This window comes from Emydura macquarii, unplaced genomic scaffold (assembly GCF_026122565.2).
Source record: "Emydura macquarii macquarii isolate MOO-44397 ecotype Brisbane River unplaced genomic scaffold, CSIRO-AGI_Emac_v2 contig_587, whole genome shotgun sequence".
NCBI lineage: Eukaryota > Metazoa > Chordata > Testudines > Chelidae > Emydura > Emydura macquarii.
The window spans coordinates 3,949,446-3,977,055 of record NW_027130724.1 but is presented as its reverse complement, the minus strand read 5'-3'; the positions used below and the strand labels follow the sequence as shown (position 1 = coordinate 3,977,055).

The 27,610-nt window shown below is 40.7% G+C and overlaps 1 protein-coding gene across 2 annotated transcripts in view; it reads right to left on the bottom strand.

Annotated features, from left to right (window-relative positions):
* The window catches only part of TSPAN4 (tetraspanin 4), a 573,087-nt gene that overhangs the window by 355,785 nt on the left and 189,692 nt on the right, over nt 1-27,610 (bottom strand). Inside the window, exon 2 of one of the 2 annotated variants that reach the window (XM_067540550.1) lies at nt 25,816-25,895. The exons of the other annotated variant lie outside the window; for it this stretch is intronic. The gene's annotated coding sequence lies outside the window, so the exon portion shown is untranslated. The remainder of the gene's footprint in view (nt 1-25,815; nt 25,896-27,610) is intronic. 2 annotated transcript variants of the gene reach the window in all.

The following is a 27,610-nucleotide window of genomic DNA, read 5'->3' as shown; positions in this document are numbered from 1 at the left end:
ACTGACTTCAGCTTCTGTTAGATAGATTCAGATATCAGCTGTGGGATGAATATCTCATCATTGCAATGAAAACAGTGGGGACTAAACTATTACTTAATTAAAACCAAGAAACAATGGGAAGCTTCCATTCAGCTCTCTCATTGCACAGTAGCAGACCAAAAAAAAAAAATTAATTCTCAGTGGCAAGAGATAAATTGGCTGGTGATTTTCAGTCCATTGAAGTGGTGTTGGAATTCCAGCATGTCCCAGGAAAATTGCTGACATTTTTCAACTGCTTGGAAAGCAGGCAAAGAGATAAGGGCTTGGGTTTTGTTGTTTAAGAGTTATTTTTATTGTGGGGGACATACACCCCTATATATGTAATTGCAAATTGATAAACGGAGATTTGTTGTGCAGCATGTCAGAGGGCATTACTGTCCAGAACAAGACAGTGCAAAAAAAAAAAAAAAAAAAAAACTTTCCATGTGTGTATTTCCTATACATATTGGCTTAGATTTTCAAAACAGCTTAGGGGATTTATACTCACAACTCACACTTATTTCAATGGGAATTGTGAACAAAATTCCCTAAGGCAACTTTGTGTGTGTTTTACTGTGCTGATTTCTGCCAGGAAAGACATCTGTCTCCTGTAGCAGACATAGTAAAGAATCTAGGATCTCCATACAGTTAATAATAAACAAAACAACATGTTACAACCCCTCTGTATGTTACACCATTCATCTGAAGATCTCACAGCACATCTTATAGATGTTAATTAATCAATCCTCATAACCATCTTGTGAGATCAGGGCCAGATTCAAAGCCTATTGGAGCCATTGATAGTCTTTTCATGGACACCAGTGGGCTTTAGATGAGGCCCTAATTAAGTATTATCACCATTTGACAGACAGGCAACCTTCAGAACAAACAAAAAGGTTAAACAACTTGCCCACAGTCCTGCAGCATTTAAATGGCCAGGCTGGGAATAAGATTCAACAATGCTGGCTTCCTGTCCTCTGCTTTTAACCACTTAAACAACACTCCCACTATGTAATAAGTGACTGGACTACTACTGGTCAATATAAAATTAATTTTCATAGGAGTAGGTAGATTTACTCTTGTAATGAAAGCACGTGCATACCAAAAAGATCACATTAAAAATGTCCCCATTAATCTGCTCGTTCTCTCACACACTGTCCCTATGTCAATGTTGCAGCTTCTGTTTTAGTTCCCAGTAAAATTTGATGGTTTATTTTTATATTCTAAGCTTGGTTCAGTCTGATTGGTTTTCATTGCTGGATGCTCTAGTGAACCTCTGAAATCTGCTTTATTTCTTCTTTTACTGCTTATGTGAGCTTGCTAGAAATGGCTTTTGGGGGGAGAGCTCCCTCATTTACATTATTCTACTACTCTTTTTTTTAGTAGTTATGCTGCATATTTTGAACTGAAAGGAAAAAAGAAAACACACTCGAAATCAATTTAAAAAAAAATCATACACACATTTAGATGTGTACTGAAAATCCATGTGATTTAGAGGGAGAGGCAGGAGGAAGTCTCATCCATATCTCAGATTCAGTTAAATCAATACTGCTTCCCTTGAAGTCAATGGGAATTCTCTCACTGAGCTTCCATTAAAGTCACTGGGTGAAATTTTCAACAGCACCTGAATAATTTAGGAGCCTAAACCCCATTTTCAAAAGTGACTTAGATCAAGATTTTCAGAACTGACTCGTGATTCTGGGCATCTCAAATTCTGATTCCCAACTTGAGACACCTTGAAGAGGCCTGATTTTCAGGAAGTGCTGTTTACCCACCTCTTTGAAAAGCAGGCCTATTTCAGGTGCCCCAAACTGAGCACTTGGATTATTAGTCTCTTTGGAAATCTTGGATTTATGCCTGGAGCCTAAGCCCCACTGACTTTCAATGAGATTTGGGCTCTTAAATGCCTATGGGCCAGACTGACCAAAGTATTTAGGCACCCAAACACACTGATAGATGCCTAGTGGGATTTTCAAAAGCACCTAAGCAGGTCAGGTGCCTAACTGCCAATGGGAATTTGGCACTTAATCTAGTTAATTGCTTTTGCAAATTACACTAGGCATCTATCTGCATATTTTGGCAGATAAATAGTTTTGTAAACCTGGTCCTAGGTCACTTTGGAAAACAGCACTTGAGCTCTGTCACAGTTATCAGGCGAGCTGCGTGCCAGATATCTTTCAGTCCCTCCTGAGTGCACCCCAAAGGACTGACTTCCTGCACTTCTCTCAAAGGATGGAACCTCCAAGATCCACCACCCTCAGACCGGATCTCTGGGTGGCAACCCTCCTGTTTACAAACTATGTTATTATGACAGGCCTAACTATGTTTGACACCTGAAAGCCCTTTTCCTCTGCGGTCTTGTGACCAGAGAGCTGTTTGTGAGTCACTGAAATCAGCTTCTTCAAAACAAGCCATTGTTTAGTCACCCAACAGTATGTAACATGCAAAGCAAAGGGTAAAAACAATAAAGGCCTATAAACATAGTTCTCTTTACACCAGGATTGCCACCTTTCTAATTCCAGGTAACCACACCCCTGAGGCTTCGCCCCCTGCTCTGCCTCTTCACTCAAAGCCCACCCCTTGCCCGCCTCTTCCCCCAAGGACTCTCCCCCATCGCTCACTCGTCTCCCCCCATTCCCATCACTCGCTGAATTGTCTCCACTTCCCCCTCCGCTCCGGGACTGGGATGAGAGCAGCTGCAGCCAGGAGGCAGCCCTGGCAGAGCAGGGGCTGATGTGGGTTAATGTCCTGGTGCCTCACCTGCCCGCGGTAACCACACTTTTGGTGTCCGGTCAGTACATCTGACCAGACACTGCCAGGTCCCTCTTCAACTGGACTTTCCAGTCAAAAACCGGGCACCAAGCAACCCTAAACAGAAGTCAAAAACAGGATTGTCAGCAACCCTACCTTACACAAACATTAATCTTTCCTTGCAAGCTTTGGTAAGTTGCATTCACCTCAGTTATCTCCATTTCTGGCTGCAAGAGACAGACTGAGTTGCTGCCACATATTCGAAGTTAGAGATAAGAACGTAACATCAGAATATAAGAATGGCCATACTGGGTCAGACCAATGGTCCATCTAGCCCAGCATCCTGTCTTCCGAGGGAATGCTTGAGAGGAAATGATCAGAACAAGAAATCATCAAGTTATCCATCCCCTGTTGCCCATTCCCAGCTTCTGGCAAACAGAGGCTAGGGACACGTCAGAGCATGGTTTTGCATCCCTGCCCATCCTGGCTAATAGCCACTAATGGACCTATCCTCCATCAATTTATCCAGTTCCTTTTTAACCCTGTTATATTCTTGGCCTTCACAACATCCTCTGGCAAAGAGTTTCACAGGTTGACTGTGCATTGTGTGAATAAACCTGCTTTTGTTCATTTTAAACTTGCTGCTTATTAACGTCATTTGGTGATCCCTAATTCTTGTGTTATGAGAAGGCATAAACAACACTTCCTTACTTATTTTCTCTGCCCCAGTCATGATTTTATAGACTTCTATCATGTTCCCCTTTAGCTGTCTCTTTTCCAAGATGAAAAGTCCCAATATTATTAATCTCTCCTCATATGGAAGCTGTTCCATACCCCTAACCTTTTTTGTTGCCATTTTCTGTACCTTTTCCAATTCCAATATATCTTTTTTGAGATGGGGCAACCAGATCTGCACACAGTATTTAAGATGTGGGCATATATGGATTTATATAAAGGCAATATAATATTTTCTGTCTTATTATCTATCTTTTTCTTAATGATTCCCATTTTTTGACTGCTCCTGCATATTGAGTGGATGTTTTCTGAGAACTATCCACAATGATTCCAAGATCTCTTTCTTGAGTAGCAACAGCTAATTTAGACCCCACCATTTTATTTGTATAGTTGGGATTATGTGTTCCAATGTGCATTACTTTGCATTTATCAACATTGAATTTCACCTGCCATCTTGTTGCTCTGTCACCCAGTTTTGTGAGATCCCTTTGTAACTCTTCGCAGTCTGCTTTGGATGTAACTATCCTGAATAGTTTTGTATCATCTGCAAATTTTGCCGTCTCACTGTTTACTCCTTTTCCAGATCATTTATGAATATGTTGAACAGTCCCAGTCCCAGTCCAGAACCCTAAGGGACACCACTTTTTACCTCTCTCCATTCTGAAAACTGACCATTTATTCCTACCCTTCATTTTCTATCTTTTAACCAGTTACTGATCAAGGAGAGAACCTTCCCTCTTATCTCATGACAGCTTACTTTCCTTAAGAGTCTTTGGTGAGGGACCTTGTCAAAGGCTTTCCGAAAATCTAAGTACACTATATCCACTAGATCTCACCTCCTGGCAGCTGCTGACAACTCACTCCCCCTTTCTGATTCTAGGTGTTTCTTTAATGGTGTATGGCCTTTTGATCTCCAGGCTTTCAGCCTTGGCATCCCCACTGTGTAACTCTGGTTGGCACCTGGAAACCAGCATCTTCCTAATTGATTGCTCCAGCCATTGTTATCTTAACTCCTTTGAAACTACTTATTTCAGGTGTCTTATCTTTGCCATTCTTTTGTTTCCTGTTTGTTTCCTTCCTGACAGCCTCCTTTGATTTAACTCCTGGCAGTCAGGCAGGATGTCACCACACAGGTAAACTGAGACTCCCATGATTTTCATAAAAAATTCAGATATTTCTCTGAGTCTCCACAGATTCTAAGGTGTTTTTAAAAATTTTACCCATTGGGAAATGTCATAACATTTCTCATTTTTTTAAATTCATCTTTTAAGGATTATCCCTGCAGAGTGTGAAACTGAAAGCTATTTTCAAGGTGTGTTGTCCCCTCCATTATAATATATGCTCACTATTTTATCAGGGAAGATGCTCCTTAGAACAGAGCTCCTGGCTTTTATTTGGGTTTAATGAATAAACAGAACTGAAGCAGTGTATAAACATTAAAGTAAAAAGCAGAAATAAAAAATCTAGTTGTGACTCGGCAAGCCACTTTAATTAAAAATATTAAATCAAACAAGGCATAAACCTTCCCACAATACTTATATAGTCTGACGTCAATGGTGCTACACCAATTTACACCACCTGAAGTTCTGTCCCTCCGTATTAAAAATAAAGAACTAGAAGTTTTACTGAATCCACCCAGCTTTGCTAGAATGCTAGAAGGAAAAGCGCTGACGTGGCCAGTCCCAACCATGGTCTTCTATAAAAATCTCCATGCTAGCTATTCCAAGCCTTGCTGAGGAACAGGAAGGGCTCTTGCAAGGAATTACCTGGCTCATCAATTACTGTTAATCAGCTGCATGTTAATAGGGATATGTAATAGTATGTCCTGCAGCTTGCCAAGGCCTAAGAGTGGGATTCAATGAGGAATGAAGCACCAAAATGGGCAACACAAAAGAGTGATTCATGCAGGAACACTGAGGGATTCTGTCATTAATGTACAACACACTTCCTGTAGCCCCAGTGTCAAGAGATTTCATTTCTGATGTAAATAATTGTCAATAATAAAAGAAGAGGGCCGCCATACTTGTGCAGTGACCGCAGATTACTTTGGGGCTAAAATGAGCAATATCCCTTGAAAAGAGGGACATGAGAGAGATTTCCAGCTGAAACCATCAAATTCATTTTTCACTGAGAATTCCAACTTTAGATGTACCCTGGGGTCCTATTCTCCTTTGCAGGATAGGAGTACGTCCCATTGACTCCTGCAGAGCGAGGAAAGAGGGCCAGCGATCACAGAGATGAAAGAGCTGCGGGCTTTGTTCTCTATAAACATCAAACTTCAACATGGTCACAAATGCCGTGTTGCAAATGGCTGAGCAGAAGTGCACATCTCCTGGTTATTGTCCCATAACATTAAATACAGTGAAATTACAGCACACTTATGTCTGACACTTCCGAGCCTGACATTTTCATTGCTAATGTCACCCACAGCTTAAGGCTTTTTCCCCATAAATCAGGCAGGATACTTCCTTCCCTTTCACAGACAAGGTTAAAAGTCTGTGAGTTATATTTCATGATACAATGTCAAAATTGCCATACACCCTTCACGTTCATTTAATAATAAATAAATTAAGAACATTCTTTGGTCCGGAAGCCAGAAATGCTGATATTGAGCCAATTTATATTAAACCGGTGCACTTCTCACCTCAACCATGACTTTGTACTAATCTATCTTTATTTCTGTTCTGGGCTTTTTACTTTTATAATGTGGTTACACATAAAAAAACTGATTAACTGGAGCTGTGTACATTACAATTTATTTTTGAGAATAATCCTGAAAACACACACTCTCTGTTTCTATTTTTTAAAAACAAATTAACAAAACTGCTGACCAGGTTTTTCTTTTCTCTAGTAGGAAATGCAAAGAGGAATTAAGGTGTAATGACTCTCCAGTTCCCCAGCTGACACCTTGTGATCTAACTCAGCCAGCTAATAATAAACTTGGGTTTATGAGGCATGGATGTGTTTTCACACTTCAGCCCCACTCCATCAGCTTCTGCATCTCTCCTTTTGCCTTTGCCACTGCACTAAAAGCACCTTTTTTTTTTTTAAATGGATGGCTGTGACATGGGGCTGAGTGAGCAATGGGCTCTCAAAAAAGGTATTAAAATAAATAAATAAAGTGGAAGGCGGGAGGTGGGGCGAGTGCTATGGCTGACCTCGAACTTTTACTGCACAGCATAACAATGAAAGTGGATTACACATGCCCCTTCCTCCAGAAGTCCCAATCTTTCATATAACCTACACTGCACTCTAGCAGGATGTAAGCATGGACATCACTTTCACTGTTCCTTCCATGATACTCCTCTCACATGTGTGCAACCCTGAACAGGATGCCTGACTGCACAAAGGAATTATACATAACACTCCAGAGAAACCGGATACCCAGTGGTTAGGGCATTAGACTGGGCCCCAAGAGGCCTGAGGGTTCTTTTTTTCCTGGCTCTTCTGCTATCTGGCTATGTGATCTGAGCAAATCATTTCACTTCTCCTTGCTTCTGTTTCCAACTTTTGACTCTCCTAAATTTAGGGTAAAATTTTCAAAGGTACCTAAGTCCCATTTTCAAAAGGGACTTAAGCACCTAGGAGCCCATGTCTCACTGAAAGTTAGTGGGATCTGGGCTCATAAGTAACTCGGGTGCTTTTGAAAACTTTGTCTTAATCTATTTAGTCTGTAAGCTCTTTGGGGCAGGGACTGTCCCTTACATCACCTTGCACAATGGGGCCCTGATATCGGTTGGGACCTTTAGGTGCTACTGTGATACAAAGAATAATTTCAAACCAAGCCTTCAGGAAAGGTTAGCCTGGGTAGCAGGGCATAAGTAGAAAGATTTTTATGTGGAATCACAAAACATTATTATTATTGTTTATTTGTATGACTGCGGCACCTGGAAGCCTCAACCATGGACCATGGCCCCATTGTGCTAGGCGCTGTACAAACAGAGCATAATGATGGGCTGGGCCCCCATCCTGGATACTACAGGCCTGCTACAAGAAAAAGCCCTTATTGTAAGGCAGAGAATTTGGCCTATTATTACCCCAATTACATTTAAAGTATCCAGTCTGTCTTTGGGATCTCAGAGAGAAATTTAGCTGTACTCCTCACCTACCCTGGAGTAGGTGCCAACACAGGATTGTTCTCAATAGCATCATATGCAATTTTCAGTGCCGTGTTAGAGGAGCCGCTCTTCAGACTGGCACACACTCTGAGTTACTAACATTAGTCCAAACACCTCCTCAGTACTTCTGTTTATCAAACCTATACTGAGAGGCAGACAGAAACCCTGAACATTTTAACCCATTGCTTTTTCATCTTGCAGTGAATTTGCTATTGATTTGCTCTGGCTGTTCCTGCCCTGTCAATGTATTTCTGCCTCCATTGGAAGGTCAGCACACTAACTGCTACTAAACCACTTCATATATTCCTCTCCAAGCCACTCTCCATATATTACAAATTAATAATTCTCCTCTTCTTCTCTGCATCCCCTGTTGCTAACATGCATCTGACAAAATGGTTCTGTAATTCCTATTTTCACACCAAAACTGGAAATAGCTGCCATGCTGAGATGATGCACAATCTTCTGTTGTTAATTACTAAGCACGAATAAAAGTCCATAGGATTTAATTTGATACAAAAGTTAAAATAACTAAAGGTTGATCTCTGCTAGTGAGGAAATTAATGGGCAATTTGCAGGATCAGTCTTATTTTTCACCAAGCTACATGCCATTTCCTCTTTTCATGTCCCTCAATTTGGGCAGAAGAACTTAGTCTGGTCAATTTCACTTGTCGTTTAAGGTCCCATTTCACTTTCTAGTGTCACCCATCCACAATGCTGTTGTGTTAAGGTTTCTAACATGCGGTGCAGGGCCTGAAAAATACATTTACTCACAGTGAGTAAGAAGCTTTCCCTGGTGAGAACAGAGACTTAAGCTTTCAATTCTGGTAAAATGTAGGTTTTCATTTAACGCCTCTTTTAAATGCCCCATTTAAAAACAAATAATACCTAGTTTTTGGAAATGTCACTTTTAAAGTAAAGTAATATCGGACTGCAAACAAAAATACCTGTGCCGCGTATAGAGGGAACCCTTTTCTTTATAACAAGAACAGTAATATTCCACCTCAGAGCTCTTGGGCCAGATCTTCAGCTGGCATAAATTTACATAAAATCACTGACTTCAGTGGAGCTATGCCAATTTACAGCAGCTGAGGATCCAGCCCTTTGCATATAATCTCTTCTCCACATAGCTGCCCATAGAAGTTGTGCCTCGAAGGATGTGACCAGCAGAATTCCCTTTTTTAATTGAGATATTGGTGGCAGACACATATCTCCCATTAGAGTTAATGGAAAACATGCATCTATATTCCCAAAGACTGCTTTGTAAACTTTAGCCACTATTGTCTCTATGGTGCTGCTGCTTCTTTCATATGACGAGAGATTAACAACATTCAAATGACCAAATCCAGACTACGTATGCAGTGTTGTTGTAGCTGTGTTGATCCCAGATTCATGAGCCAGTGGGTAGTTTTGGAAGTGAGTTGGTGTAAATCTGAGATGTCACCAGCAAAGAACTGAGGCAGGCACTGATTTACAATGATAAATGGCATGATGCTGCTGAACAGTTGTTTCATGCAGCAAAATCTGTACACAAGACTGTGTGTAGTCCATTTTTTTGGTGAACTTTGCCAACTTTTCTTATGGGAAATGTCTTTTTGAGTTATAATAATCAAGAGCATATAAGAGGAGCAGAATGGTAATAGGCATGATGTCCCTTCCCCACCATTCCCCTCTTCTTCCTCCAAACAAGACTGGAAGGAATCAGCAAGTGTAACTTTCTCTGAAAGGAACAGCACATGGAGTGAAATGGGCCTTCAATCCAGTAGGAGGTTTAGCAGGAGAAATAATTTCTTCTGTTAAGGTTCATTACTCCCCATCTTTTTTAATTAGTTTGTTTCTATGTCTATGCTGTGAGCTCTCTCTCCTGCAAGAAACGTCCCCTTAATGAAGAATTTATTCTTTTTAAAAAGCAATAAACATAGTCTAAGCAGCTCAAGTGCCCCTCCTCTCCATCCTCCCAACATGTGTATCTGTCTTTCCCGGGTTCCACTGAAGTCTCAAGCACCAGAGAATTTGGTGTTTATTTTGCTCAAAGTCAATGCCACATGCCTGACAGTTGGTAAATTGAGTCTCCTTTGTTTCCTGTGCTGGATTTCTCACTCGTTATCTTTCCGTACCCTGAAAAAGATTGCTTTCAAAATTGAACTTGTCAAGTCAAACAGTTCACTTCTGAACAATCACAGGAATGCATGTTTTCTGAATCCATTTATTTCTGTTTGTTTATTTATTTGAGGCACCTTGAGAGACGGTGCAATGGAAAAAGTAGTGGCAGCCCACTCCCAGAGATGATGACAAGTGGGCTGTATACTTCACAATAAAGCATATCTGCGTATGTATTTAATATGTATACATACAAAAACATATATCTGTGTATCTACAAATACCTATGCCTGTCATTACCACTTGCAGAACAGATGTTAGCAAATCTGAAATGAAATCAGAAAAGTAGATGAAGTGTAATAAAGACCAGTCAGTGAGATAATTGGATGGAACTTCTGTTGCCAAGTCAAGGATTTATACTGCAGCTTCTGCGCCATCAGGAATATTGAGCACAACAGGACATGAGATGAATACAAGAGCTAGGAACTAAATTGCTAATACTTCACTGTGACTAAAGGATTCTGTCCTTATATTCTAAAGCCTGCACTGGTAGATGTAAAAGTTACCTTTTCCTCTGAAAGCAAAATTAAAGGCAACATACAGTACAACTATTTTTTTAAAAAAGCAGAACTTTTCCAGGATGGGGAGAGTTTGGATAGGTTTATAGGTCAAACATTCAGATCTTCATAGCAACAACAGGGATAGATCTCAGTACCCCCTGCTTTGCTTTTTAGAGCATAAGAACAGCTATACTGGGTCAGACCAATAATCCATCTAGCCTAATATTCTGTCTTCTGACTGTGGCCAATGCCAAATGCGTCAGAGGGAATGAACAGAGCAGGGCAATTTCACGTGATTCATCCCCTATAGTCCTGACCCAGCTTCTGGCAGTCTGAGGTTTAGGGACACCTGAAGCATGAGTTTGCTTCTCTGATCATCTTGGCTAATAGCCAATGAGGGACCTATCCTCCAGGAACTTACCTCATTTTATTTCTGTTTGAACCCAGTTATAGTTTTGACCTTCACAATATCCCCTGGCAATGAGTTCCATAGGTTGACTGTGCATTGTGCGAAGAAGTACTTCCTTTTGTTTATTTTAAGCCTGTTGCCTCTAAATTTCATTGGGTGACCCCTTGTTCTTGTGTTACATGAAGGGGGACATGACACTTCCCTATTCACTTTCTCCATATCACTCATGATTTTATAAACCTCTATCATATTCCCTCTGAGTCATCTCTTTCTGAAGCTGAACAGTCCCAGTTTTTTTCAACTCTTTTCATATGGAAGCTTTTTTCAGGTGCTAGTAGTTTTTGTTATTACATGGCAATACAAAATTATGGATGACAGTCACCCTGGTCCAAATTCAGCAACTTAAGACACCTTAAAGTGATTTGATTTTCAGAGGGCACGGATTCTGCACTTTCTGAAAGTCAGGCCCCTTTAAAGTGCCTCAAATTGGACACCCAAAAAGTCACTGTCTCTGAAATGCATCAGACAAACGGCTTCTGTACTTTCCCTTCCCAAGCTGCTTTTCAAAATTTAAGCCTTGAAATCTTCAGTAGATTTTCACAGGAATTGAGGCCATGCCCATGCAAAATTTGGACAGGTTTATGGGTCAAACAGGTTTTGTGAAAGATTTCTCCATCCAGGTTAGTGTGCAGCATTAGAAATGGCTTGGTCCTTCACACTTTTTTGTTTTTGGTTAAAAATAAATAAAATCAATAGAAAGGGAACAAGCCCCTTCATCCTGTGCCAATTTACTAAAACGTTGAGCATGAGCTGGCTAGCTGAGGCACTGATAGCACAGTGAGTGAGATTTGCTCTTGGCCTAGATCAGTATCCTTAGGTTCATGGCTCTCAATAGCATTAAGCTGAGAAAGGTTTTAGCATTTTGATATTATATGCTTTTTGTTTTGTAAGCTATAAATTATGGGTCAGATCCTGAACTGGTGTAACATAGTGTTGCTCTCTTGATTTCAATGGAGCGATGCCAGATTACATGACTTACGGTCTGGCCCTGTATTTGTTAATGATCTGTAACGACAGCTCACTCTCCATATTTTATCGGTGGCTGCATTGTTTTATTTTCAGATGGCCAGTGCCACAGACAACACACCATCTAAACAGACTGGCACTTTCATCAACTGCTCATCAGATGTGAAGCACTCTAGTTATCTGGATCAATGTTACATTCTGTGACACATGTATCACTGCTTATCATTAGCATAAGGAAAAAAGGAAGATGAAGTCACCTCAGCTGGTAATTATTTATTTAACCCTTTCACAGCTGCTCCAGCATGTCAGCACCTGTGCTGCCACATCCTACCACATTCCTGTAATGGGGTGGGCTAAGAACCCATTCCTGACAACCAAAAAAACCTGACAGCTGATGCCAACTCTTAAGGCATCTCAACATGCCCCATCCTATCCAGGTTCTTATATAGTGCCCATCACCATGGTAACTGAGAGGCCTCTCAGCATTATCAGGCACACACAAACATATATTAATTTTCTCTCCCCCTCTCTTCCCTCCAGTCAACAGGACAGTAGCTGGCCCCTGACTACTGCACTGATTAGTGAACCTCAGTATGGGGCTCTAAAGGTGCTCAAATGTCTTTTGGAGCTGTCTGAAATTACCATGAAAGAACCATGTCTGAAATAAGCCTGAGCTCATACAGAGTAAATAGGATGCCAATCACAGGAGCACACAAGGCAATGATCCTATTAACTAAAGCTACTGAAGTCCCTCTTTCCATGCCAGGAGGGAGAGACAAGAAAAACATCCTACCATTCCCTTCCAAGAAGCTAGGAAGAAGGCATGGAGGGAAAGGGGCAGAAAGACTGGGCCCATGTGCTACTGCCACTGAAGCTTAATCAGGGCCACTGTTCCAGATACCATCACTGATCATCTCCATGGGCTTCAAGTAGCTTACAGCACCAAGACAATCAAGTGTCATTCAACTCCAGGGCAGTCAGTTCCCTGGGAACTTTACCAGCTCCCTTAGTAGAGGGCACTGCCATTTGGAATCAAACCAGGTCTGTTAGGTTTCAGCCATGGACACGTGTGTACACACACACAAAACACAAGCCAGTGCAGCTTGAGGCCTAGTGAACAGCGCTGGTTCAACAGAACTGCATGCAAGCAGTGAACCAGAAGACGATAGAAATCAGAAGTTCAGTCATGACTCAAGAATGTAGGGGAAGGGATAATACAACCCTGTAAAAGTAAGGGTGTTTATCAGCTCTGGGCAGATCTTTTGATATAGTAACATTTAGAGGCCACTATGTGTACAGCCTCTGGGAGTGTGATCCAGCAGATAGGACAGGGTCCTGGGTCCTATTCCTGGCTCTGACATTTATTCATTATGTGACTCGTTCATTCTCTGCCTCCTTCTCCTCCTGCCCCCATGTAGAAAATGGGTATAATAATACTCACCTACCTCACAGTGTTGTTGTGAGGCTTAATTAACTAAACTCTTTGAGATCCTTGGATGAAATGCACTTGGGAAGTGAAAAGCATTGGTAGGTTTTTTACAGATGAAAGCACTGCTACTCTGGACTACGCTAAAAGCCAAATGACAAGTGCCAGTTACACTGACCTATCCATGAGGGCCCCTGGAGAAAAGAGTCGGTTGGGCTGCAAGCTAGCAGCCTTATTGAGCTCCACCTCATGCAAGAACAAGGAGCACTGTGGTTGCAGCTGCCCTGAATAAATGGCTGAGAGAGACCTTCACCTTACGAAACTATTGCTATCAACTCAGTATTCAATGGATAACGGGGGAAGACGCATCTGCATAAAGTCAAAGCAATTTAAAAAAACAACAGCAAAATCATAAATAAGTGAAGCTTTTAAACAAACAGCTCCAGATTTCTTTATAAAGAAACATACCTGTGATGGCCTTTGGCTCTGCAGAAACATGAAAAGCTGACAGCATGTATACACACACGCATGGACCAGCAATTGTATAAGATAGGCTGCAGTGTCTGAACAAGATGATGCACCAAATTCCCTGCTGATGTAAATAGATGGACCTCCATCAGTTTTCACAAGCAGAAAATTTGGCCCATCAGATCTTGCTCGGCATGTCTATTAAAAATTACCCTATTTCTATTTCAGGTCCTTTCTGTCTTTACTCCACTTTTCATCCTCTTTGTTTTCACTCCTTTTCCTTCTGGTATTTCAGTATTCTCCTCATCTGATTCTTTTAACTCCTTCACATTCCATTCTTTTCCATTAGACATATCTCATGCCCTCTTGCATCTTGCTTCATGTAACACGTTACTCTCTTCTCGTCTTATCTCCCGAACCAGAAAATCTGTGTCTGATTCAGGAGACAGTCTTATATTTAAACTATATTGTTGTGAAAGGGACAGATGCTACAGAGGTCAAGGGGAGCAGAATGGATAGAAAGGCAGAATGTGTTTAGAACTGTGATGTGCATTTTTTACTTTATGTGGAAAAAGTGTCATTTACTATTGTTAACTTTAAAAAAAACTGATAGGACATTATTATGAACCTGGCTGTAGTTATTGCAGGACAGTTCCTCAGCTGATATAAGTAGGCAGAGCTCCACTGAAGCTTTGCCAATTTACACCAGCTCCAGAACAGCTATTTCTGTAAATTTCCAAGTGTAGAGAAACCCTTAGGATCTCGCCCACTATGTAGAGAAAAATCCAACAGTCAATTCTCCTTTCCTGTATTGTTGTTCAAAGCTGCCTGGTACCGTACTTCACAGTGTTTGCTGCCTATCAAGTCATCTGTATTACAACATATGCTCTTGCTGCCATAACAAGAAACCAGACCAGCAAAGATTGTATTACGGGAGGTTGGCAATGAGCAGGGCTGTAGGGTTATATAGTTTTCTCTCCTCAAACGCCCCATTTACAATAACCTTACACATTGGCTACAGTAGGTTGAAACAAGAGTGGGCCCTTTCACCGCACCAGCTAAGGAGGAGAGGAAGCTGTAGGAGAGTAAAAATAACAAGAGTCCTGTAGCACTTTAAAGACTAACAAATTTAATTTCTGCAGGCATAAGCTTTCGTGGGCTGTAACCCACTTCGTCAGATGTAAGGAATAGAAATCAGATAGGAGGTATATATATACACATATCCAAGGGTAAGGAACAACAAGGGGGAAGGTAGATATGAACAAAGTCCATTCAGGTAGAGTAGTTGAGGCCTATTCACAGCCATTAATTAGGAGGTGAGAATGTGTGAACAGTGACAATTACTTCTTGTAATGAGATAACCATTCCAAGTCCCTATTTAGATCCAGTTTGATTGTGTCAAGTTTGCAGATGATTTCTAGCTCTGCAGTTTCTCTTTGAAGTCTGTTTTTGGAGTTATTTTTTGTAGAAGTATGGCAACTTTCAAGTCAGTTACAGAGTGCCCTGGGAGATTGAAGTGTTCTCCGACTGGTTTGTGGATGTTATTATTTTTTATGCCTGATTTGTGTCCATTTATTCTTTTGTGTAGTGACAGTCCGGTTTGGCCAATGTACATGGCAGAGGGGCATTGCTGGCACATGATGGCATATATTACATTAGTAGATGTGCAGGTGAATGAGCTCCTTATGGTATGGCTGATGTGGTTAGGACCTATGATGGTGTCACTAGAGTCCATGTTCGGACAGAGCTGGCAATGGGGTTTGTTTCAGGGATAGGTTCCTGGGTTAGTGTTCTTGTTGTATGGTGTACGGTTGCTGATGAGTATTTGCTTCAGGTTGGGGGGCTGTCTGTAAGCAAGGATAAGTCTGCCTCCCACAGCTTGAGCGAGTAAGGGATCATCTGGTAGGATAGGTTGTAGATCCTTAATGAAGTGTTGGAGAGATTTTAACTGGGACTGTAGGTGATGGCCAGTGGTGTTTTGTTGTTTTCTTTGATGGGTCTGTCCTGTAGTAGGTGACTTCTGGGTACCAGTCTGGCTCTGCCAATTTGTTTCTTCACCTCTCCAGGTGGATATTACAGTTTTAAGAATGTTTTATGGAGATCTTGTAGGTGTTTGTCTCTGTCTGAGGAATCGGAGCAAATCCGGTTGTATCTTAAGGCTTGGCTGTAGACAATGGATCGTGTAATGTGTCCAGGGTGGAAGCTGGAGGCATGAAGATATGTATTGTGGTCAGTTGGTTTTCGGTATAGGGTTGTATTAATGTGACCATCCTTTATTTGTATTGTAGTGTCCAGGAAATGGATTTCTTGTGTGGACTGGTCCAGGCTGAGGTTGATAGTGGGGTGGAAATGATTGAAATCCCGGTCGAGAGTGCTGCTTCTCCAAGCCAGAGAGAGGACAGGGAGCGCCCCGTCTGCTTTCAGCAAAGAAAGGGAAGGTGCACTGCCCCTTACTCCCTCTTAGTATTAACTCCTGGCCTTACTGCAAGTTTAAAATTGATGTGCATTTTTAGATGAGGTGGAATATAAGAGTAGTATCCACTAAGCATGTATAAGCCATGCATAAGAGTAATATCCACTCAGCCATGCATAATAGTATCTGCTAAGCACTTTTCTAATAAAGCTAGACTTAAAATGTGACACACCATACTGAAGTCATTTAAAAAAATCCTTTCCTTCTAGAACAGACAGCCAACCATGTTATAAACTGGTTTAACAGGAATTAGTCTTAAGGCCTGATTCAAAGACCACTTAAGACAACAGAGTCTATTTGACTCCAATGGTCTTTGGATCAGGCCCTTAAACAGTTCCTATCCACAGCTGTGGGGCCATTACAGATAGTACCAAAGGGAAAAGAAGGCCTCATCGCCTTTCCGTTCCAAGTCTACCATTCCATCCCACTTTCGATCAGATAGTGGAAGAGGCACTGAAGAACTAGTGGACATAGATTGTTTTGTCACAGTGTTAACTTGAGACTACACTGCAGCTACAATCAAAGCAGCTTGGCTCAAAGTCTACCCTAGCCCATCAACCATGGTAGCTACCTTAATTCATGCCACGAGCAACATACTATCAGGGAGGTTTGGATCTGGATGGTGTCGGCAATGAGTTCATGGGAACAATTGGCGCTGCCTTCAAGCTCAATCTCTAGCTGTAGGGCGTTCCTCGATTTTTCATGCATGTTCAGCATGACTTGCATAACACACTTCTTTGTTGTTTAGCCAATTGCTTAAAGAGCAGGTAGCTTCTCCTGCTAATAAATTAATGTATTTCTCAATGGATGGGACAAAGTCAGCCCAGACAAACTGTGTAACTCGGGAAGAGAGATTTCAGAATTCTGCCTCTTGGTGCTCTCCATCTCGCCTCTCAGAATTAGGGCACAGATTTTCAAAACAGCTCATCACTCACAATTGGGAAGGAATTTTCAAAAGAGCTCACCTGCCATTTGGGCACCTAAATAAGGGACATGTTTCTAAACATGCTCAATATGCAGCAGCTCCTGTGGTAACACCAATAGCCAGATTTTCATAGCACTCAATGTGTACCCAACATGCTGAGCACTTTGAAAATCTGGCTGCTTATTTTTAAGCCTGAATGGAAGCTGAGTACCCATGATACTGGATTGATATTCTTCTCTCTGACATCTGCTTTATATCAGTGTAACTCTGATGAATTCATTGGAGTGCTTCCTGATTTACAACAGTTCATGCAAGAATAGGATTAGGCCTCAACTAGTTGACTAAATGTTTTTTCTATTTGTATGAAGAAAACGTATGATGCAGTTTTTACTTTTGGATACTTTGTAGGTACTGTGCAGCTTTCAGATCTGCACAGTGAATTGGGTTTCTAATTTCTGTCTCATTCTTCTCGAGGCACTGCCTAGAAACACAGGTGTGCTAGCATCTAAATGGAAAAAAGGAAAAACAAACGAGAAAGCAAGCACTGACCATCATCTCTAGCAATATTGAGCTGTCTTTGTCTCCAATCTCTCTTTATCAACCCAGCATTAAAACTGTCTGTCACCACTGCCTTCTACAGCCTGATTCCATCATCATTTTATCACCCTTGCTGCAAGATAGCCTGACTGCAATAAACAAGATTGTAACAAAATCAGCAGACTCAAAAGAATTGTTGAAACTGGTCACGATTAAAAACAAAGAATAATTCCCTCCCTCCTCCCCTTCCCCTCCTCCCAACCCCCTCAAAAAAAAAAAAAAAAAAAGAAAACCAAAACTATAGCAGCAGTAGGTAAAGGTGTGTTTGGATAACTTCACAGCAGCAATACAACTGAAGAGATCGACCCAAAAAAGAGATGGGAACTACATTCCCAATTCAGCAAAGTATTTAAACATGTGTCTAACTCTAAACACATGAATAGCCCCACTGTTGAGTCTCCAAAGCACAGACTCTGTAGATTGCCTCAGCTTCCATGCGGATGTTTCTTTGCAGAGCACTCCACTTTACACTTCTCTTGTTGAGCTCTGCAAGTTAGTATATTTATAGAATCAGTAGTTAGTAGATTTGAGAGATGCTTGCCTTACACATCTGGCAGTTTCTAGTCAAAAAGGGAAAGCAGGAGATGAGAGTTTTCTAGGGCCCAGGGTCAAGACTCTCAAAACAAAATCCTTCCGGACCTACAAACCCCCGCAATATCCAATCCACTTCAACCTGGCCTCCACGAATAAGAACAAACAACACAGTGCATGTAAATTAAATAAAATGCTTAAAATAATGCTACCAATAAAAAATCCACACACAACATTCTCCTAGTGAGAAGGGAGAAGTTGGAAAGAACTGAATGCACTATTGGAAAACTCTCAACATATTTTTTGATAGGCAACGAGAAGGCTCAGAATTTATTTTGAAAGATATTTAGCACTTAAATTGCTGTCTGACTTTGAAAGGAGACTATGCAAAAATGCTGCCTAATTAATCTGTTTATAGACTCCTTGTTTGCTTACTCAGTGTCAAAGCTGCTTACTTTAGTGACAGTGTCCATCTAACAGAAATATGGTTTTGCTACTTTTCACTCTCTGTTAGTACTTTACAGCCAATACAGCTACAGAGCTGGGCATTTTTTCTCTACCATACAGCTGATGCTTTACGCATGCAGTTCACATTTTATGGAAAAAATTAATGAAATATTTCTTGCTTAACATTTCATTCTTCTCAAGGGTAATGAAACAAAATCTTTGTAGAACCACAGATAAATCAGATGAATAAAATGTCAAGCTACTTTGGAAATGAGCTAGTCAGGATAACAGAATATATCTCATGGGCTGCCATTAATTGCATACTTTTATGCATTTGGCAAAGATGCTATTGGGAAAGTCTGATAACATAAAAGGCTCTATATTTGTATCTCTCTCATTTAAAATAAATGTAGTGTTTGCAAAAGGTGCTTGATCAACATCACTGAAAACTAAAATCCTCTGGCACATCCACAGAGCAAAGTTAACTCTACTAATGAACCCCACAAAAAGATGAGCCAAATGGGAAGCAGTGTGGGTTAGTGGACAAAGCACTGGGCTGGGACTCTGGAGATACGATTTCTAGTCCCAGTTCTACCACTAGCCTACCTGATGATCTTGAGCAATGTTTGCATCTCTGCGCCTCAGTTTCCCCTTTTGTAAAATGGGGTTGATACTTTGTAATGCATTTTGAGCTCTACTGATTAGAACAGTTATATAAGAACTAGGTATATTTATGATTAATTATTATGAAATGCCCCATTATAGCACCAAGCAAATACTGAGTAAATGGAAATGGAAGTACTCAGCCACAGCCAATGTAGAAGCTGAAAAGTGGGTAAAGCAATATATGACAGTCACATTTATTATATTTGATTGCTTACTGCAGAATGATGATAGTAAAGCCAATTCCAATAGTTATTCAGCCTTGTAACCTCACAAAACATGGGGGCATCAGTTAGACATAAAACTTTTCCTATTATGTTTTTGTTAATAACTTGCTATTGTCACTATAACACAGCATGAAAATACTGCACTGCACAGAGAGCATCTACTCTGATTAAACAGGTGCTATGGGAATTTCAGTCCATCCTTCATCATAATTAAACATTGTTATTCCCATTTTCTATAAAGACGTGCTGGCAATGACGCCTATTAGGAAAATAATGACTTTTTTCTTTTAGGGAAATGATTAACTTATTTGTTCCTAAAAATAAATAAAACTGACATACGTATTCTGGTTAGTTAAAAAGTTAACTCAGCTCACTCCTTCGCATACCTACTAAAATAGAGGATTAAAGGCTCAATCCTGTGAGGAACTGATTATCTGAATCTCCCTCTGCCTTCCATGGGAATTAAGGGTGCACAGCATCTTTCAGGAGGTGATCAGCATTCTCCCAGAGGGGGCCCTATGATAATCAGTGAAAGTGCTTGCCTAGGCCCTAATCTTGCACTGAGAGCGCACACGGATGATCAGTGCAGGATCATAGCCTAGGCTGTGAACTATCTGAGGCAGAGACCAACTTGTTTATACAGTGTCCTGCACAATGGGGCCTTGATCCCTGATCAAGCTATCTAGGTGATTGTACCCAAAATAAGTTTATGACCATAACGCCGTCTACTTCTCTGAAGCACAGTTTATGCAGAGTAGCAAGATTGTGACTTGAAACTACAGATTGCAAGAGTGTGGAATGAGACAAGGAGTCTCCCTAGAGACTTATGGGCATGGTCAGTGCCAAGTATATTAGCAGCATTCAGTACAGACGACAATTTCGTAGGAACGTGAGCGTGCCGCAGAAAAGCAGAGGGAAATGCTTGGTTCTGAAAGCTCTTACACAAGCTCAGATTGCTGTTCATATATTTTCAGAGTTCTCACATTAGTGTTTCACCTTCACAAGTTTTGTTTCCCTTTGTAGACAGAAGAAAAGGGATTGTCAAGTGAGATTTCCACTTCTTATTAATTACTGCTGTCAAACGAGCCTGCAGATCGCTTCATCCTGTCACCCATGGGGTTTTCACCATGGAATGCCAGCCTGATGTCACAAGCAGCAAGAAAGGAGGACAGAAAGAGTTAAAGAACAGGGCTATGTGTGAGTGGAGGGTAACAAAGGATTATTCACCTTATCCCTCCCTCCATAAAAGCAAAACATCTCTAGCCAGCCCAGAGAGCATTTTAAATCCTATAGCTGTCCACTGCCTTAGCAGCTGCTAGAATCCTTGCTTGTGCTTAAGCATTTCATACTAACTTCCCATCAAGAGAAAACAGATGTTATCACTTCATCCAAATAGTCTCGCTTTCTTCCTTTTCTCTCTTGCTCTTAGTTCACAGTCACCATAGCAGAAACTGAACATTTTGGCTAAATCATATCCCTTACTGAATTTAAAATCTGAACGGAAATTTTATACTGCATGTCTCCAATAGTACAGTGCTGTTTAAGCACTCTCTCACTGCATATACTTTCAGCTGTGACCATTTACATACCTTCAAACTCAATTACATCTACCATGAACCCATATAGGTGTTCTGAGCTTTCACTCACCATGTTCCACAAACACTAAAAGTAACTTTTGTAAATTGTCCTCCGACACCACTGATCAAAAGCATCTGTGCTAAGTTTGTTGAGACATAGGTTTCATGAAGTCAGGAAAAAGGAAAAAAAAAAGTCTTTTGCTGAAAAACATTTTTGTATGTTATTTAATCACTATTTTAAATAGTTATATTGATCTCTATGATGCTACAAAGACCGGTAAGTAGATGAGGCCCTCGTCCCATAGAGCTGCAAAGCTAAATTAGACAATGAACTTTAAATGAATATTTACAGTTACAAAACAAACCAACCACGCCTCATATGGTGTTAAATAATTTGTTTTACTACAATATCTCTTCAGATGGAATCAGAGATTTGTAGACTTTGTACTAACAGTGCAGTCTTTATTAAATAATTAATTATTGGTATTGCAGTAGCATGATTAGGGCTCTGCTTCTGGAAGACACTGAACACACACACAAAATGACATGACTCCTGCCTCAAAGTGTTTATAATCTAAAGATCTGATCCAAATTCCAATGTGAGTTTTTCCATTGACTTCAGTGGGCTTTGGATCAGGACCTAACACCTGGATTTTGCAAGGAACTTAAGCAGATACGTAAACTTATTCATGTGAGTAGTACCAGAGAAGTCAACAGGATCTACTCCCTTGAGCAAAGTTACACACGTGCTTAAGAGATTGCAAAATTGGGGCTTAACTTCATAGATTCATAGAATTTAAGGCCAGAAGAAATCATTAGATCATCTAGTTTGATCTCATGAATGTCACTGGTCATTAAATTTCCCACAGTTTACCCCATGTTGCGCCTGTAACCTGTTTTTAAGTGAAGTATGTCTTCCAGAAAGACATCCAGTCTTGATCTGAAGACACCAAGAGATGGAGAATCCAACACTTCCCTTGGTAATTTGTTCCAATAGCTATTCACCTTCACTCTTAAAAAATGGGCCTTTTTTCTAATTTGAATTTGTCTGGCTTTATTTCCAGCTATAGGTTCTTGCTATGCCTTTATTTAGTACCCAATATTTTCACCTTGTGAAGGTACTTATATACTGTAATCAAGTCACCTGTCCATCTTCTTTGTGGTAAGTTAACAGATTGAGCTCTTCAAGTCTCTCACTGTAAGTCCTCCAGCCCTCATTCATTTTTTGGTTCTCTTCTGTATCCTCTCCAGTTTTTCAACATCCATTTTAAAATGCAGACGTCATAACTGTATGTAATATTCCATTGTCAGTCTCATTAATTCCCTATGCAGAAGTAAAATCACCTCTCTTCTCCTACTTGCTACTCCACTATTTATATATCCAATGCCTTTTTTGCCACAGCATTGCACATGGAGCTCATACTGAATTGCTTGTCAATTATGACCCACAAATCCGTTTCAGACTCGCCGCATTCCAGGATACCTTCTACCACTCTGTAGGTATGTTTGCATTCCTTGTTCCTAGATGTACAACTCTGTATTCTGCTGTATGAAAATGCATTTTTGTTTCCATGGGACCTGCTTCCCAAGCAATCCAAATCGCACTGTATGACACACCTGTCCTCATCATTATTTACCACTCCACCAATCTTTGCATCTGAAATTTTTATCAGCAGTGATTTGATATTTATTTGAAGATCATGGATGAAAATGTTGAACAGCTTTGGGTCTAGTACTGATCCATAGAGAATCCCCCTGAAATACCCCCATTGGATAATGGTTCCCCACTGACAACTACTCTGAGGTCAGTCAGTTTTTATTTCATATAATATACCTTAATTTAAGTTAAGGCAAAATGCAGCAAGCAAGTGTAACAATCCACAGGAGGAGAGGAAACAATAACCATTTCAAGCAGTAAAAAGTTGTTCCCAAGTAAAGGTTATCAAAAGCAGACGCTTTCTTCAAGTGTCCTTTTTCTAAAGAGTCCTGAGGAACTAAGGGAAGACAGGTAGAAATAAACACACAGAGCCCAATTTTCAAACTTGAATGCCTAAATCCGGTACTCAATCATCATGAAGCTACTCAAGGGGACACTTAGGATACAAAAAGTATGATCCAGGGCGCACTGAAATCAAGGAGCATTTTCCCGTTGACTTCAATGGGCACTGGATCAAGGCCTTAAGATGAGGCATTTGAATACATAAATGCCCATATGAGTACCCAAATGCAGAATCTACATACCTAATTTAGGTGCCCCACATTTGAACACTGGGCCCCCACAGCATGATCCCAAACAGATCCCTACCAGTGTCATAGTCATGTGATACTTGTGGTAGGAAAAGAAGTAGATAAAGCCATTTATTATGAATTTTAGATCAGAATCTGGCACCAGTAAATAACCATTCTGAATGCTTGTTTTCGCATGAAGTCATTAGGTTCATCCAAGTCTGAACTAAACATTGTGCCCAACACCTGTGAGCTTATGACTCATTAGAGGACAACTTGCTGAGTGTGCAGACAGGAGGGTTGCTAAATCAGCCCTGGAGAGAAGACAATCACCATGATGTTCACTTTGAATTTTAGAGCCAGATTCCTGACCCACTTCTTATTTCTACCAAGTAGAGCTGGTTTGAACTCCCCATCCCCACACCTCATTTTCTGACCATTTCTATAGCTGGTTGGAAAATGTCCCAAAAATAAATTTGACAGAAGATGGAAAAAAATTAATTCAAGCAAGAAAGAGCTTTGATTATGAGGCCAGAAGGAACCACTATGATCATCGAGTTTGACCTCTTGTGTAACACAGGCCATAAGATTCCCCCAAAATAATTCCTGTTTGGACTAAAACATATCTTTAGAAAAACATCCAAGCCTGATTTAAAAATTGCATGTGATGAAGAATCCACCCACCACAACCCTTGATAAGTTGTTCCAGAGGCTAATTAACTTCACTGTCAAAAATTGCACATTTCCACTCTGAATTTGTATAGCTTCAACTTCCAGCCATTGGAGCTTATTATATCTTTGTTTGCTAGACCGAAGAGCCCATCATCAAATATTTGTTCCTCATGTAGACACTTATAAATCAAACCACCTCTTAACCTTCTCTTTGTTAAAAGCTACATAAGGCTGAGCTCTTTAAGTATCAATATATGGCACATTTTCCATTTTTTGGCTTTACTTCTCCCTGACTTCTGTACTTTCACTAATTCCCACTACCTCTTTGACCACTGGTCTGGTTAGAGTCTATTACATTTTTCCATACTCAAAATACACAAAAGAAAAAGCAGAGTGGGAGGAAAGAATGTGGAAGACGATGCGGGGGATAGGGGAAGGGAATCATGTATAAATCAAAGACTCTCAGGATGGACAACTTTCATACATTCATTTTTTGACAACATTCATTACAGGCTTTTCAATACACTGAAATGTCACTGTGCACCAATTTGCAAAGAGGAGAAAAGAAAAATAGCTTTGGCTGCTGGATAGCAGAGTCGCATGGTGGCCACACCACTAACCTGCACCCCTTTTTCCCCGGGTCTTTGTTTCGTTTGGTGTGTTTTCCCACTTTTAGTAGACTGTATTTTGGACCAGGGATGGGAAAAGTTAGGCAGGTGGTACGTTTTCTTCCAGCTGCGGTTGACACATGCATATAGTGTGCCAGTATGTTCCCTGGCTGAGTAACACAGTAAATTACCTGTAATATTTTGAGAACAGGGGAGAGATTTCCCCCACTTCTTGCCAGGCAGGATCTTCCAAGTCCCACCTCTATCTCTTCTCAACACCTTTTCGGTTCATTGTATCCCCTCCTTGCTCTCCTCCATGTGTTAGCATTTCTGGCTGAGAAGGACTAGATGGAGCACCATCTAAAAGCAGTCACCACCACTTCTGAGTGAGGTGCTCATGCTCCCACCTCTACCCAGGAACTGAAACTCTGCAGCATTCCTGGGGTCTGCCAGCCTGTGAGAGCTTTCTCCTATGCAACCTTTGAATGAACAGCCTCAGCTAACATCTCCTTTTATCCTCCAAAGTTATGACAGCCTAACAGGTTTCCCAATAACTGACAGCTCCTGATCTTTGCATGTATAAAAGTAACATTGATTTCTGAATCCCTTTTTCCCCTTACACAAAATACCACTAATATACTTTTTTCATCATTAATGTTAAGCTTGGGGAGTGATGAGATATGATCTCACCTCAGACTCACCTTTGATTACTGCCAACTAATGGGAAATACTACTTTCCACCCCAAGCAGAGCTATGGCTCTTATCATTCTGCAGTTCTGTCTAAGAATAATACTGGAAAGAATGGATTTTTTAGGGATGGGAGGAGAGGTTCTGCATACGGTGATTCCTCAATTTTAATACCTCCAGCATCAGGGTCCGGCCATCATTCCCCTAAGTGAGCACTGATGGGGAATCCTTTTGGGACCCATCTTTACATCAGCCATACAGGATATATGAATGATGTGAGGTCCCCCCCCTACACCCATCACCTCCTTGTCCAAAGGGCTGATTGTGCTGCCTTCAAAATACTAATAAGCATTAACCAGACCAAGCTGAGAAAGACCAGGACAGAAAACCAAAGCTAGATCCTCCAGTGTGGCAGTGGACAGCACAATGAGCTTAACAAACTGACCCATGATTTTAATTGTAATAGCTTTGAATTTTCCCTCTCTAGGAAACTCTGCAATGGTTCTTTAAGTACAAATCAAGTTACCCACTTTGAACACTTATCTGAACCTATAAATCAATCACATACAGTACCTTTCACGGGGACGTGAGCTCACACCAGCCTATGAAATTCGGAAGAACGAGGTGGCCTGGAAGCTCTCAGGAAACAGACACTGCAAAAAAAGTCTGGGTGTCAGAGGCCAGGTGCCATTTATGAAGTAGGAAAGCTACTCTGCAATAACTCCATGCTGAGAAGGAAGGGCCAGAGGCCTGATCCAATGCACAATGGAAAGTCTCCCACTGACTTCAAAGGATAGTGGATTAGGTCCCAGTAGAGAAAGAATGTTGCTTATTTTGGAGAGGGGATAAAAGTTATCAGAAGTGTTACGCAAGGAGAAAAAGGATTCAATTTGCTAACTTGGGTCCTTGGTTCATCAAAATACTTAAGCACATTAAGTCTCACTGAAGTCAATGAAAGTTATGGATGGGTGCAATTTTAAAAAGCATATAAAGGGGGTCAGGAGCACAAGTCCCACTGACTTTCAATAGGACCTGAGTCTTACAGGTACATTTGAAAATCCCACCCCATACGCTTTAAATTAAGCACATGCTTTAGTGCTTCACTGAATCAGGGAAAAATTAACAGCTTCTCTGTATAACCCTGTATCACGTTAAACTTTGATCTAAATAGAAGTCCTTTACTTGTTTTAGGACAGAAAAGTTAAACATTACAGTTGACAGGTTTATTTTACTAATCCATTATTCTGAATAAAAGACATGGTAAATCAAGAAGGAAAGGGACAGCAGATTACAGTATTGCCAATTGAAAGCATTCAAAAACCCTGAGATGCTTAAAAATAATACATGTTGGTTCTTTTGCTTTGCCTTCTGGTTTTCAGCCTTTAGAGGGTCATTTTTCCAGCTTTTCTCTACAACCATAAGAACTAGAGTTGTTGTTGGTTTTTTTTTTTTTTTTTTTAAGGAAAATGAGATTATCCCATTGTCACATGACTCCAGAAACTAGGGCTTTAAAAAAATAATACCATGACCTTTTCAAAAGGATTGGAAGAGTTGGCAATGCTGAGACTACATTGTAGATAAGTGAGGGTTGATTGTACAGAACAGTCAATGGGATTAGGAAGGTAGTGGAAGACAGACCTCACAAAGTCAAAATAATTGTAGGATGCCTGGAGGTACAACACATTTCTTGAACCAGACAATATAAAAACTGTGTGTGGGCATAGTTCAATAAATAAAGGTGTTTTCTATACTAGTGATAAAGCACTCTTCCCAAAGGATAGAGACATTTCAGGCAATATTGTGTTTCAAATCCCTATGATGAAGGAGAATAAAAATGGCATGCCCTAAAGTTAGCTTATTGCACGTCCTATTTGTAGTAAAAGCAGCTTTTTAATTTCTGCAAACAGATGTATGCTCTCTTGCTCTCTCTGCTCCCTCCCCCCACCAAACTTTAAAGAACCACATAAGGTAACATAGTACACGTTTCTAAATAAGAGAGATGTCAAGTGTAAAGACAACCTTAAAAACCCCAGTCATAACTATATTCCACCTTTCATCTCCTAATCTCCTTTCTCTGCAATCCTGCCAGGCTCAGAGATTAATATACATGTTCAGCAGTTGGTGAAATACAAGGAAGAAATAGCTGTCTTTTCAAAGGCGATGTAACATTTGGCAAGTGCTGATGTTACATCCTGATAAGATGCTAGACAACCTGGGAATCAATGAATCTTAAATTCTCCACAGACCCTTTAGCAGCAGCGTGTAAGGCTTGGTGACACTTCCTTTCCTCCCACCAGACTAGAGGACATGGTCATGAAAAGTGCATGAGAGTAAAGCAGGGCTTTATTGATGGATGACCCTAGTGATA